Consider the following 15,408-nt stretch of genomic DNA (forward strand, 5'->3'; position numbering starts at 1 on the left):
GTTATTAGGTAAGTAAACGAAGCCCTAAAAGTGTATTTTTACCGTTAATTACCGTTTATTTCCTGGGGGCCCAGCCAAGCTGTAGGGCTAAGTTGGTCAGCTCTTTATCATTTGTCACCATGCCTGTTACGTTCTAACAAGTATGTAAGTACGAAAGAGACAGGCATAGTGACAAGCGATAAAAATGGAACCATGCTGCCACTGCTGGTAATCGTACGCCAAACGAATACATGTATCAGGATGACCGAAGCTATGAAGTGACGTGACGTGACTATTTTCATACATGTCAACGATTGTCATCTAGGCCCCCAGTTGTCATTGGATTTATAAGCGAAATTTATTAAAATCAATAACATGAGATAAAAAGAGATAGATTGAAGAAATAGATTTTCAAATTATATCTAGTTTATATTAGCATTATAGTCAAACATACTCATGCTTAAATTGAATGTTCAAATTAAAATGTGTTATTGTGTAACACTTAAATTGAATATGTAGGGTCAGCATTAATAGTAGCGGATGAAACAACGTGCCAAAAGTATCTCATATTCCGAATAACTTTTCCAAATATTGATAAATCTTTCTTTGTTAAGCTGTTACAGAATGGTAGATACTTTTGAAACCTTGTTTGATCCTCTACTTTTGATGCTGACTGTACCTAATTGTATGAAAACTATCATAAATATAAATAAAATAAATTGCATTATGTATCATTTGGAACCCCCTTTAGGTACGGTCACGTCTGAAAATATCGATACAAAAAAGTGCCAAAAATATGTATACACGACTTTATTGCCCATATATTAAGGTGGTGTATTACATATTTTAGCACATTTTTCGTATCGATATTTTCAGACGTGACTGCCGGCCTAGTCAAGGTGACAATCGCTATCGCTTCGACAACGTATCGCTTTATCGCTTTGTGTCTCTCTATCACTCTTCCATATTAGTGCGACAGTGACAGTTGCGTTTCGATCGCTAAGGAACGTAAGCGATTTGCATGTTGGCTACGCGGCCTGTACCTTCTCAATTGTTAGGTTAACAACACCTATAATTACCAGCACTAGGTATTAAAATAAACTACAAGCTATTCATTGCCATAACAGGTTCATTAGTTTTTATTTATCAAAAAAAACCTTCGTGTGTTGTTCGCGAGGCCAACCACCTCCCACCATTTTATAGGTGGTCACGGCAAACCTCACAAACTGACTTTAAGATGGGTTAGGTTGTGATGACTGATGAGTATAGGATCTCATTAATGATTTGTTAGCATCGTAATTTTGGTGTTTTAAGGTTGGCATGATTTCTCTATTTCCTATAGTTTAAGCATAGTGGAGTTTGCATCAGATCGCTGTTGTTGTTGAAGAAATATTTTATATAGTTATAATAGTAGTGTTTTAAATGGTTTTTTTCATATAAAATGCACTCTGAATATACATTATCCCCCTTATTCATAAACGTGTATTAAAGTTACGATGCCGCTAATCATCGTTTGTCTCTTTCCGACGTATTGGTATGATAGAAAGGGACAAACGATGATTAGCGGCATCGTTAACTTTAGTACACGTTTATGAATAAGGGGGTATATAGTCTGTTCTTTTATTCCGTAGACTAAAATGACAACCACAAATGTCAAACGCAGAAATAATGTGACCAGCTTAAAACAAATAGTGCTGATCTTTGATTTCGGTTTTTGAATAACCGATAAATATTTAATTAATTTTAGATCCAAAATAAACAATTAATGAAATCTACTCACTACATGATAGGAAGTAAATAATAAATAAAATCTACTCACTACTAATCCACTCAAACATATAAAAATTGCATTATGAGCTTCGAGGTGACTGTTAATCTTACAATAAAATCGCTTTTAAATATTAGAAATATTGTATTTAGACCTGGATACAAACTTTCTAAATGCCTCAAAATGGTGTTACATGCCTATATAAGTAACTCCCAATAGTTTATTTTCGGTTTTAGCCCATCACTATTTATAAGACGTAAAAAACCAGCAACACATGAAATGTCATTTTAGTCTACGGGATAAAAAAATATACTATAGGTATACTCGCCTATATATTAGGTAAGGTGCAATGAAACCTACTATTGTAGGTGTAAGTTTTATACATGACTATTACGGATTTTTTTCTGGATCTTATTAACGTATATTAATGGTTGACACTGTACGGAGGATGATTGGTCGATGAGAAATGTTAGAATTTTTTACTTACTGAATTGTGATTTTATGCATTTTAATGAAAGAACATAAGATGCCAAGGTGTAACTACCACCTCAGCTACTAGTTAATCTCATTTTAACTGTGCTCAACAATATTCGTTCGTTACAGCTAGGTTAGTTAGTTAACTACGTACTTGTATATTATCTTGTAAAAAGACAATATGTAAATATAATCTCAATAGTAAACGGTTGACAGGCGTCTAACACTTTTTCTCCTCGAAACTTGTATTGTCTCACACCCCGGATGTTTTAGAACCAATCAATTTACTCACAATGTCACATTGTATCCCTCTGCTGTCTATGGGAATCTCGCGCAAGAAATAACCTTCTCATGTTAGAAAATAGGTCTAATAAAAGTTTTAAACTAACTGTTAGGTGTAAATGAGTGGATGATGGCATTTTAAAGTCGCTAATGGATAAAGAAGATAGAGTCAGACCAAGATAAGTTGGCAGCGGTTTTGACAGCCCAGACAGTGAAAGTGTTAAAACTTCTATGAAATTATGACGTTTACTCAACACTCCCACAGGCTGGGCTGTCAAAATCGGTACCAACTTGGTCTGACTCTAGATATCTTAAGAGTAGGTACATGTGTAAGAGATACTTGGATAAGAAATTTGCAAAACTATCTAATGATATCTAACTGACGTGATATTGGAAATCTGCGCTCAATGTTTCAAAATCGTTCAGGCTCATAATTGAATACCTACTAGCTAAAATGAAATCACGTCTGTAACAAACTACGTAGTAATTTTATAGCAAAAAACCATGTTTCAATTACGAAACTTGGTCTAAGTAGCGAAAACAACGTACGAATACTTTCATACACATTATAGGTAAACAATGCCAACGTAATATTAAAAGAAACTATGCACGGCAGCATTTTGATGGCATAAGCTACGAAGAATAAGAAGCCGTACAAGGACCACCTAAGCGAGCAGTCACGAAATTAAGTACCTACTACGTTATAAGTTACATTACACCACGTGCCGAAATGGGATTATAGGATAAGGCTTACTGCAGTAAAAAGTCTTCGTCTAACTCTTTGTTTTCTTTTATTAGCTTAAATGTGACGTTTTACGGTATTCCATTGACGGTTAACAATTAGAACAAAATAAATTTACAAAAAAAAATTCTAATAGCTTCTTATAGACAAAAAATACAGTGGTGCATTTTACCCTGGGGAATGACAAAACATTTTTATTTTATTTGACGGAATGTAAGATTTCACGTAAGTAGCGGGCAAGTAAACAAGAAATAACTGATTTAGGGAAATATTAAATCGTTACCTCAAAATTATTGATATTAGTAGTTAGATTTTTTAAACAAAATACGTGTTTCGAATTGTTATTATGATGAAAAATAATAATATGTAGATAGGTATGTTCAGTTTTGATTAGAGGAATGTCTATTGTTGGTTCCATTGTCTTGAGTCTTTACTGTACACAAGGTATTTATTATTCATGGGACGGGATGAGCTCTATGATGAGCAGCTAGGGCCGCTATCCTGTGTCAATGGCTCCGGAGAAATCGCAATGCAGGAATGCATAGACGAATAGGTTTTTATAGAAAATTACAATCGTTTTACAGCAGTTATTAAATCAAATTTACGAAAATACACTGGAAAACATGCTTTAGAACTGATGATTTTTAAATCTGCAGGTAAGTAGGTATGTAAACTGATTATGACCTCATAAGTTGAGTTTCATAAAAATAAGTCGTTTTGACGTTTCGTAAAGAGTAAGTAATTTAATTGGTCAGGATTTAAAGTACTAATAGTTAGACCGACGAATAGAGTAGCAATTTTCTCGGTATTTTATTACAATTCCATTTGTGACGTTTAGCTTTCGTCTTATCAGTATCGTAATCAACTGTTCGCGGGTATTCTGAAACAAACTGCTTTGACCTAAAAATACAAGTACTAGATACATTGTGGGAAAGTCGAGCTATTTAGGTTTCCATCGTTATCGGTGTTGACACGCACTTTTTAGGATCTTAAATGATAACAATTCCATGATTGTCATTTATTTTCAAAGAACTTTAAAGGGGAAGAAAAGCTTTTTAAATCTAATGAATTAACGGTAATTCTTCTATGCAATTCCATTTCGGGAGAAAACGTTTTCCACTAACTAATTGTTAACAAATCACTTTGATTTTGATGTCGATCGCTTCAGCATAATATATTCTAGGTTTATAGTTTTCGCGTTTTTGAAATTATGAAAATATTTTTTTTGTCCATAACATACTAAAAAAACATGAAGAATGGAAAATATTTAGAATTGGATTTTTTTTCTCTCTTCATATGGACAAAGACGTGCTACTACCCCTACGGCAGTATGTAATTTAAATTGTGTCACATTTAAAAATATCTTGAAGTTAAGTATACTGTATACTGTACAGTTTTAGTATGTAGGTAGATTTCTAATCTTAGCTTTATTTATTTGTATGTTGAAATCTCTACGTATTTACATAGATGTTTTCCACTTGGTTTGACAATAGAAAAACGTTATCATCAAAATGCGTTTGCGTCAATTCTTCGGAAGAATTTCTTCCTCAAAATAAAGTCATCAACATCATAAAAGTTTTAAGAGTAATAAGTCGCTACGGACCGTCTACTCTTCAAAAAACTTGGCAGTTCAATTAAATAAAAATAAATATATTTGGCAGTTCAATTAGGCGGTCTTCAAATTGGATGCGGATCGTATCGCCGCATCGCATCGTATCCTCTTGACGTCCAGCGTCCTACATATAGAACATTAGCCCCAATTAATTTTTACTCTGTCAATTTGACAGAGTCAAATTTAAACGGGCAAGTTATGATATCTGAGGGCCTACCGCGAACCACGTTCAATGTGTTACCTCCCTGTCACACTTACGTACGAATTTACAAGTGCGACAGAGAGGCAACACGTTGAACGTGGTTAGCGGTAGGCCCTCTGGCCGCTAGGACATACGTACATAGCGCTATCTCGCTCACAGACTCGCTCACAGAGCGTGTAGATGTAGACCTGAGGGCCTACCGCGAACCACGTTCGACGTGTTGCCTCCCTGTCACACTTACGTACGAATTTACAAGTGCTATAACCGCGAAAATCAAAGTTCGTCAATTGCGGGCATTTTCCTCTGTCACTCTAATCACGTCTTAGTGAGAGTAAAGGAGAAAGATCCCCGCAATTTGCGAATTTCGGTTTTTGCGGTAGGCCCCAGTACGTTAACCGCAAGATTCCAATGAACACGCATCTTCAACAATAGTTGAATGGATGTTGAAAAACACGGGCCCATCTCGGGCCAGAATAGCTACGTGTTTACTAACTTGGTGGCCGGTTTACAAACCGCCGTGGCTGAGTGACATAGATCACTCCCATACTAGATCGTCCACACTGTTGTTTGACAATTTGTAAAGACAAATGGTCAATTGTACGTCATTTAAGGTAAAGGAGATAACAAAAAAGATCTGTCATTAAAATTTGATGTTTCTGTGAGAAAAAAGTCATTTTCAGTTACAAATTCTTGAGGTTGGATCCTTTTCGCTGAACTATTTCCAATTGACGATCAGTTAAGTGTATTGTTGTTATAATAAAAAACAATCACTACACATTAATAGGTAGTAAGAAGCTAAGGAAAAAGTAAAAAAAACCTCCTCCATCATAACAAAAAGAATTGCGAAATGACAGATGTAAACAAAATGTCACGTGGTCCCTACGTTATTTATTTTACCACGCTTATGATTACGACCTATCCTCATGAACATATTAGTTGCAGTTTAGCGAAAAGGATCCAGTTTCGACAGTTTGTCAATTAAATAAAACACTTCTCTTTGACATAAAGTTACAATTTTATTGATAGATTGTTGTGGATTGGACCCATCTCTACAAATTATGCCAAATAATAAATTACAAAAAGTTCAAGGACGGAATATGGACTGGTATAGGATGTAATTTCAAATGCGTTAATGTGTGGTGACCGCACTTATTTGTGTTTGTACGGTTTGTAGGTAATGCACAGTCTATGGGAGTTAAATCTATGTCCATCGCACACGCCGCTTGCCTCGTGATGTGGATTAAGAAAGTGATTTAAGATTTTTTGAGGATAGCTAGTGACATTTACTATTTATATTAATCCCGTAGTAGGTACGGGAAGTGTTATGATTTTAGCAGCTATGTAAAGTCGTCATCAGATATATCGGAGCGGCCGAGGTGTTCAAAAATTTCTCAACACGCACTCTAACGCCTTGACAATAGAAGCGTGTTCAGATATTTATGAGCACCTTAGCCGCTGCTTTGATATATCAATCATATGTGTATCAAGCGTTTCAACGTAGTGTCAAAATTACTCTTCTCCTGTAGAGCCGCTGAGGTTTTTAAAAAAACCTCACAGATAGTAACGGTTCCAAATTGGAACCTCTACTTATTTTATGTTTCTTTTTTTGTTTCTTCAGATTTGGCATATTTAAAGACATCGTAGTGTTAATAAATTTGTTTTTTAATAATAGGTTAATAGCCAGATTGACATGTAGGCAAAACTATTACTTACCTAAAACTAAAAGAAAAAAAAAAACCTAAAACTTACTTAACTACTTTTTCCTCTAATTTGACTAACAAAAACAACCCTGACAGACACAACCCATTGTAATATCTATTAATAGATTTATTGAACCACATCTTCGTTTTTTACGTATTTCACAGAAACACCAAGTTAACACAATTGTACGTGCAGTTTTTTCTGGCGAAGAAATCGTCATTCCTTACGTAATCGAAACTAACAATTGGTGTTCGTTTAGCAACAAAAACAAAACGAACGACCGGTTACGAATGGTCTTGCTCGTATAACCTGAAAATTAGAATTCTAAATTGGTCGTTATAACTGAAAACAATGCGTAGGTACTTATTTATAATCAAATTTAATCAGTTCAGATCAGGTAAGTTTCTCTTTAACCCAGTTAATCACGACACGTTGTCGTTTTGCCTTTACGAAGTATTTCCTCTACATACCGGGAAATCTATGTTACGGGAAGACAACCGCCTACATATTTTAAGCTTACCGCCTTTTTCTAATAATGGAAGGTATGCCAAACTATATCTAGTTACTGCTTTTCTTAAAAAAATAGATCTAGATCATTAACTTTAAATTTCTCCTTTTGTGATAGGTACAATAAAATTGTCTAAGTAACTGTTTTACCTACAAAATACCTTATTTGTTAAATTGAGTTAATTTATCTCAAGTCTTATTTCACTCTGTTTTATTTATGAATTGAATATGAATAAATATTACATAAAAAAAACTTGGCAAATAAAGTTTCAAATTGCATACAGCTTAATGATTGTTGACGTTTACAGTACCAATCATTAAGTACTTTTTTTTTTGTATCACCCGGTGAGTCAGAGATCTGTTTTACCGCACACAGATATCGGAAATGGCCGGCCGTTTGTACGTGATGTCACGCTACAGGTAACACAAGATTTTTAAAATCAAAGCTATTGTAGAGATACATTCAGGTGAATATTTTCACCTCGTACCTTAATATTCCGTAAAATGCTGCAACTTTGCCATTGAAGCTCAATTTTGCCTATTTCATTTCAATTACGATCTCTCGAATTTGCTTAGTTTTTTCTTGTTTTTTAACATTTGATAGTAATTTTCATTATTCTGGCAACACATATTTCATATTTTTACAATGGTAACTCCATTGTTGCTCCGCCAGTTACGTATCATAAGTCGGCGTGAGGGGCAACATTTTTTTAGTGTCTGGCAACTTTTGAATTTTTATCTACGAAAAAGGTGTTTTTTGAGAAGTGGTAACGTCCCAGGGTAAGTAAAGACTGTCTATTTCCCGTAGGTTTAATATTTTCAAGAAAAGGACATGATTTCAGCATAATAACGTACTAGGCAATATTGGGCAGTGTTTTGGAAACTTGAATGACACAATTTTGCCTGGGTCTAGGGCTGTCACTAGCTGAATTTTATAAATGTACAGAAAAGAGTAAAAATAAGCTTGCCTAAACTGCTTAAATTAGTTTATTTATTACAAGCTTTTTATTAACTTGCAATGTTTGTTTGTTTAAGTCAAATTTTGCAAGTCGATTTTCACCGACTTTCTGTGTGGGTACCTATGTAGATCTGCTGACAATGCAATAATAAACTAACGTTAACAAAAAAAACTTATGGGTATTAAAATGAAAATTATAAAAAAAAAACTTATTGCAATCTGTTATTATATTTCTATTGTAGTTACTTGTAATTGTATATTTATTGTATTATAATTATGTTGTATGTTTACAATCAATTTTCAACCACTTATTAGCGACCAATTGAGGTGTTTGACATACTTATGTAACTTGGGTGACAATGCAATGTTTATGGTACCATCGAGATGGTCTGATGATGGAGACCGAAAATAGCAACTTCTAAACTACACATAATAAACCCACTGTGTTTAGGCTCATTTGATTTGTCTTGCAGTTATCTTTCTTATCGAAATCTGGGTTGTGAGGTGTCAGGTCGATTACAATTGGAGTTCAAAGGTGATGGGTGATTAGAACTTTACAATGAAATAGAACTTTACACTATAATAATGCACTGAAAATTAGCAAAATAGTTTATCTGCAATGTACTTGTAATAAAAAAATTAAAATAAGTTCAAATTATTAAATACTAAAAGAAAAAGAAATCAAACAACTTTATATTACATTTGTTTGTTGATTATTTTGTAACTAACAATATAAATAGATTTTTTAATAACAATATTTTTTTGGCACAACCCTACAGTTAACGATATTTTTGTATAGAAAGTTTGTGGAACCTGCTACAACTTTACCTATTGCATGTGAAAAAAAAAGTATTAAGCTTATGGCCATAATTTGACTGCCAGGGACCAGCATAATGTCTCATGCACAAGAGTAAATATTATTGCAAATAGCAACACATTATTTATGGAGATATCCGTCTAGGCAAAGTTACGTCTTAGGCCTACAACTTTGCCTGCCACTTTGATTGCTTGTAAATCGGAAATACAGTATGATTAGGTATTAAGATTTGAGTCTTATCTGGTAAGGCATAGGGTATGTTTTCCGACTAATACTCATGAAACTCATAATGAAAAATAGGTTCACAGATATAAGAAAAAAACGTCAAAATCCAGGCAAAGTTGCAGCGTTTTACGGTTCTTAATCTGTTGAAAAATGCCAGGATTACTGCCGAAAGCGTGCCACTCGTACTTAATTAAAGGAAACATAGTCCGAGTTGCTAGATAAAACCCGTTAAATGGCGAATTCAACCTGTAATCTCTTTGGTTTAAAATGGTCTAACTTAGAAATTTCGGAGGAAATACTTTTAAAGCGGAGTCCAATAGAATTTACAAATAATGTAAACAAACAAATTTACTTTCAATACTTCGTTATCATTTTCGTTAATTTATAAACTTAAATATTTCATTCGTATAAACTTTTGTTAAAATATATGTTAGTTAATAATATTTCAGTGAAATCAGCCTCCATAAAATTTTAGGTTAGATGTCAACAAAAGCTGTCATAGTTGTTTGTAGTTACAATACAGTGGGAAATGTTAGCCTTTTAGAACTCAATAATAGTACATTACAAGTGCGAAAACTAGGAAATTCGCTACGAGTGGGGATAAATTAAGACACGCCCGAATGGAGTGTTTTAAATTGACACTAGGTGCGAATTGCCCATTCGCACATGTATCGCACAACATTTTACAATACATATGGCCCTTTCATTTTCGACATAGTTACGTAATGTGCTATAATTATATCCCACTAGTGCAGTAAAGTAGCACCATATGTATGTACTGTAAAAAAGTAAATCAACTTTTATTCAGTTAACTTTTATTCTAGACGTGTACTTTAAAGTGAATTTATTTTCTCGTACAATACACAGCCACAATGGCTCTTACAAAAGCAGCCACTGACTTTTCGGGTGGACATGCACTAATTGTCAGAGAACCATACTTTCAAATTTTAACTAAAACGGATACTGAAAGCAAATAACATAACCGGAATTTACATACATGTACATGTAACAATCGTAACATAGCCTTTTATATTATTTAAAGAAAGGCAGTGAAAGGACCGTTATATCACATGGCTTCTACAAACAAGGTAAACATGGGTTAGTGATGGCGGTACCTAATATCGAGTACGTTTTTTTACCAAAAGTATTACTGAAGAATAATGTTACTACATACAGATTTTCATTTGTCAACTAACATTTCAGGGTTGGATATGGTTTCTAAAACCTAAGTAATGTCAGCCAAACTAGTAATGTAACAGCACTTTATCAAATCTACCACAAGGTTTCCATAAAAAGGAAACATTTCTGCAATTATAAATCGATAGAGATAGAGTTGGTTAAGGTGACGCATCATTAAACAGTAAAATCTTTCTTGCTTCCCGAAACCTGCGCTAATCCCGGTAATTCGCGCGCAGGGAATTTGCTTTTGTGCTAGCTTATTCTATAAGGTTGTATGCAGTGAAACGGGTTTTACCGTTTATAGTTAAAAAAAAAACAAGAATTTATTGAAAAATCATAACTACATGGAAAATTTAGAGGCTTGAATCGGTCCCATTTGCCTGTACAATGAAAATGTTTGCTTAAACACAGGCATTTTTGATACGATTCTCTCTGCTATAAAAGTTAACCAATCATGTACGTAACTACAACTACAGAAATGAAGTCGATGCCAGGAATAACCACCAGTGCTCAAAATAATGCTTTCATGAGTTTTGAAAATTTTGAGATAAATCAAGATACCTGATGCCAAAAATTACAATACGTCGTTTTAATCGTAAAAATTAGCAATCATTTAACGCTGAACAGCTAAAGTTAAACACGACGCTGACAATAGCCAACATAGGATCTTTGGTTAGTAGATTCAATGCAATTTAATTAGCAATGGTCAGACATATCTATAACATCTTACGTGACTTACGTCCTATTTATTTACTCGTATGTTAGGTACGTTGTATATGTAATATAAGTAAAATAGACGAACATAGATTAGACACCTATTTATAGTAATTAAGGTTCAAATTGTAGAGCTATTTAAACCTATATGCGGTTAGATTCCGAATTACGAAATGGACACGTAAATAATAACATATGGTAGACACGTAAAACTACAAAAAACCGTCGTACCGTAGAAAAGAGTGCCTATAGTAAAACAGGTAGAATCAGTATTTGCAGATATTAAAAAGTCATCCAATCCAATTATATAACATTTTAAAATCAGCTTTAATAGCGTTGTATTATGATTGAATTTAGAATACACCAATACTTGTATTTAAATCCATTTCATTTTTAAAAAACGATGCACCCTATTTTAGGTAGGTACAATCCCGTTGCACTTGACTGCATTCCCACAATTGACGCACCTGATAGTTTTTTTTACGTTTGCTACAAAATTGAATCTTATTCAAAGCAAGTTAAAGTTGACAACATAATTTAGGACCTGTAGTTTGGCAATGTTTTGGTTGCTTAATAAGTCAATACATTTTGTAAAACCTTACTGTAGCTTTATCGGCTCTAAGAATTTAGATGAAAATAAGATGTTATTTGCACGAATAAATTGCCTAGTCGTTATTAAACTTGGTTTAAATAAGCAGTTGAAGAAAAACAAGTTTGTATAATAGTAGCATAATAAATTTAAAAAACATACTCTTTTATTTTGGTCCCTACTTGGTAAATATCCGGTTCAAAGGACCATTTAATACGTTGTTTTTTTTATTGATGTTACTTCCATTTAGTAACTTTATGGTTCATAACAATATTTAAGTACCTAACGTGCGGGCAATCCATGGGTATTTTAGAGAAAGAGTATAGAAAAAAGACAAAGCGCATACCTTCGGCACTAATCGTCTCCAAAACGAAAAAGAAACGGCACCGACGAAGCCTCCGATTCAAGGACCGTACACACAACACAAGAAAACTTGTCACTGTTTCGAAACACCACTTAAAACACTCGCATCAATAAACCCAGGAACCACTTTTACAAATCACAATTTTTCCTTGATGATATCAAATAAGTTTCAGTTAAACTTGCTGAAAAAACCGGTTTTCATTTACGTGAATATTTATCATATCGCGGAGCGGTACACCTGTATATCGCTAGCGCTCCGCGGTGACTGACTGTTGTGGGACAGGGACAGCGCGATGAGGCGAGAGAGAGATACACGGTGACGTGGGAGGGACGGATCAAGAGCGCCCACTGGGCTTCTTTCATTGAAATCCTTGGTAATTGTTTAGATTCATAACACGCGAGACATTTGTGCTAACGATTGAGTTTAATATGGAAACGCAATAATGAGACAATTACTAAAGTAGTGGCTATAAGTATCGTTTATTAGAGATCATTGAAATGTTAATTAATGTGCGCTATTAGCGCAAAAGTATTCGTTGATGGTTAAACCCGAGAGTGATTACTCGAAGAACGTGAATTACTGATGTATTGACTAATGTATGATTACTTTTAGCAGTTCATTGCTTAGTTTTACCACCAGACTCGTCTATATATATACCATAAAACAAAGTTATAATAGATATACGATAGCGCCTACTTACCTCCTGTGTTATATTCAAAAACAAAATTTAATACCTTATTTTTAAACGTAGATCAAAATGTAAAGAAAATATTTTAATATTTTAAGGCATTAACAGTATTTAGTTATTAGGCAAATGGCTAACTACATTATCTTTAAGAAAATAATTAACCTAATTTAATAGTTTTATCTTAACAATTACTTATAGTTCTATTTTTATAAATATAATACTTACTCAAAAAAAATTCTATACAGTATTCATTACATACTTATCTTGAATGGTAATTACTTTGTTTTACCTAAATAACAAAATGTTCGTTATAGTATCCATTTAAATTTGATATCTCTTTGTTTTATTTTAATAGGTATTTCGAACGTATACTTGGTTTTAAATATATTTTATCTTTACGTTTAAAAAACAACTAAATATATTTTTTATGCTTTGTGCAGCACAGGTCGGCCGTTGGGACCACCGTGCGACCGTACCTCCTGTTACCTGGCACCGGCGCTCACGGCCCCGCGCGTCTGCATTTTACAACTTCACAGAATGCACAACTAATGAGAAACCCTATCTTAACTTATCTTATCTACGCTGGACCACTTATAGGTAGGATTTTTAGTTTCTGTTGGTAAGCTTATTAGCGTGCTTGTAGAGCTATTGACATGCCCAAACATTTGGTTTTGATTTTTTCTTGAATTTCTGGGTATAATTTATTTGACTTTCTCAGAAAGCCTAGCGCAAAAAAGAAACTATCTATCACGTCTCTATATGAGCTTTGAACATAATAAATAGGCTACGTATGGTATATGAATTATGTGATAATGGGCAAAGTTAATGTTAGCTCAGGTCAGGGTTAAAGGAAGCAACAGGTTGCAAAGCAATTTAAACGGGGGCTGACACTTTAAACGGGGGGTGGGGGGCTAGCCAAGTGATAATCGTTAATAGAAATCACCAGACATGCTCAGGTGATTTTGGTTCGTAAGGGTATGTCATCTCGATAAATGATGATAATAATGTATTATATATCTGTTTAAATAATCCCTAACTAAAATCGTTTTAGTATCGGGAAATGTGTGTCTGTAGTTGCAGGCGTACATAGGCTACAGAGACTGCTTACCATCAGGCGGGCCGTATGCTTGTTTGCCACCGACGTAGTATTAAAAAAAAGTGTGGATGTAATTGGCGCTTTATTCTGTGGTATTGATTGGTGACATTGGTGTGCAAGGCGGTGTAGAGTTATGTATGGGTTTTTCCGTGTATTTTCTTAAAAAACTGATTTCGTAACGGCTGTAAAACAATTGAATTTGCCCATAGTAAAAATGCCTATTGTAAAACGATTCAAAACTATCGATAAATAAAATACGACGAAGTTCAGCACGTGTTTTTGATTAAATCGTTATTTCTTGAGAATTAAACATGTGATCGCTCACGTTTCCCCGCTCATGACCAAAGTATACCTGTTCTAAAATAGTAAAATAATTAACACTTCGAGATTGAACTTATTGAATTCGTTGTTTTTGTTTTAACCAAAGTTTGTTTATAAGATGCGAGGGCAAAGCTTCTCCGTAATTATGTTTGTAGCTGTGTTCTCAACAGGGTGCGTAGCCAACGTGCCAATCGTTAACGCTCCGTAGCGAACGAAACGCAACTGTCACTGTTGTCGCCCTAATACGGAAGAGTAGAGAGAGATGACTAACGCTACGCTATAGAGCGTTAACGATTGGCACGTTGGCTAAGTATCCTAGTCGCATTTCTCAAAAGATTCTTGTGAAATTTTGTGACACGTTCGGTAATTGTGTAGATTTTTTTGTCGCTTAAATTCACAAAGTCACAAGTAAGAAATCTACAATCCTGGAAACATAGTGGTGGTAGAGCATTTTAGCGGCAAAATGGCCATATAAAGCGTACCTGCGTCTCTTACTAATTAGTGTCAAAAAGTAACGCTCGCTCTATTTCTTCGTCAAATATCATGTCAATAACCATAACTTTATTTGCCTGCCTAGCTCATATCTTCTTTTTCTTCTCAGCATATATGCGTCCACTGCTGAACATATGCCTCTTTCATGGATTTCCATGTTGTTCTGCATGCGGTGGTTCTATGCCAGGTCGGCCCTGCCGTCTTTCTGATATCGTCCGGCCATCTGGCTCGTGGTTTTCCGTTACCTCGGCTTCCCAGTCGAGGTCTCCAGAACAGTACTCGCTGGCCCCATCGGTCATCATCCCTGCGACATATATGGCCGGCCCATTTACACTTCAGCTGCGCAATTCTTTTGGCGATGTCAGTAACTTTTGTGCGTTGGCGAATGTCCACACTCCGAATTCTGTCTCGCAGGGATATCCCGAGCATCGCGCGCTCCATAGCTCTCTGTGCCACTTTTAACTGGCGGACCCTTCCGACAATTAACGTCCATGTCTGGCATGCGTAGGTCATTACTGGGAGGACGCATTAGTTCTTATCTAGAAATATCTAATATCATATGCCATTTTGGGTTCATCAGTGTGCCTAGCCAAGGTGACAATCGTTTCTAATACGATAACGAAACGCTTTATGTCTCTCTAGCACTCTTCCATATTAGTGCGACAGTGACCGTTGCGTTTCGTTCACCATGGCGTAAT

The 15,408-nt window shown here is 34.8% G+C and overlaps 1 protein-coding gene across 3 annotated transcripts in view; it reads right to left on the minus strand.

Moving 5' to 3' along the window:
* LOC133523412 (rab11 family-interacting protein 4A) overlaps nucleotides 1-12,383 on the minus strand; it is a 122,595-nt gene extending 110,212 nt beyond the window's left edge. For 2 of the 3 annotated variants that reach the window (XM_061858967.1, XM_061858966.1), the window contains exon 1: nucleotides 12,096-12,382. The gene's annotated coding sequence lies outside the window, so the exon portion shown is untranslated. Of the gene's footprint in view, nucleotides 1-12,095 lie in introns of all 3 variants that reach the window. The other variant, XM_061858969.1, reaches the window with a different exon arrangement.
* Between the last annotated feature and the right edge of the window lie 3,025 nt (nucleotides 12,384-15,408).

This window comes from Cydia pomonella, chromosome 12 (genome assembly GCF_033807575.1).
Source record: "Cydia pomonella isolate Wapato2018A chromosome 12, ilCydPomo1, whole genome shotgun sequence".
Lineage (NCBI taxonomy): Eukaryota > Metazoa > Arthropoda > Insecta > Lepidoptera > Tortricidae > Cydia > Cydia pomonella.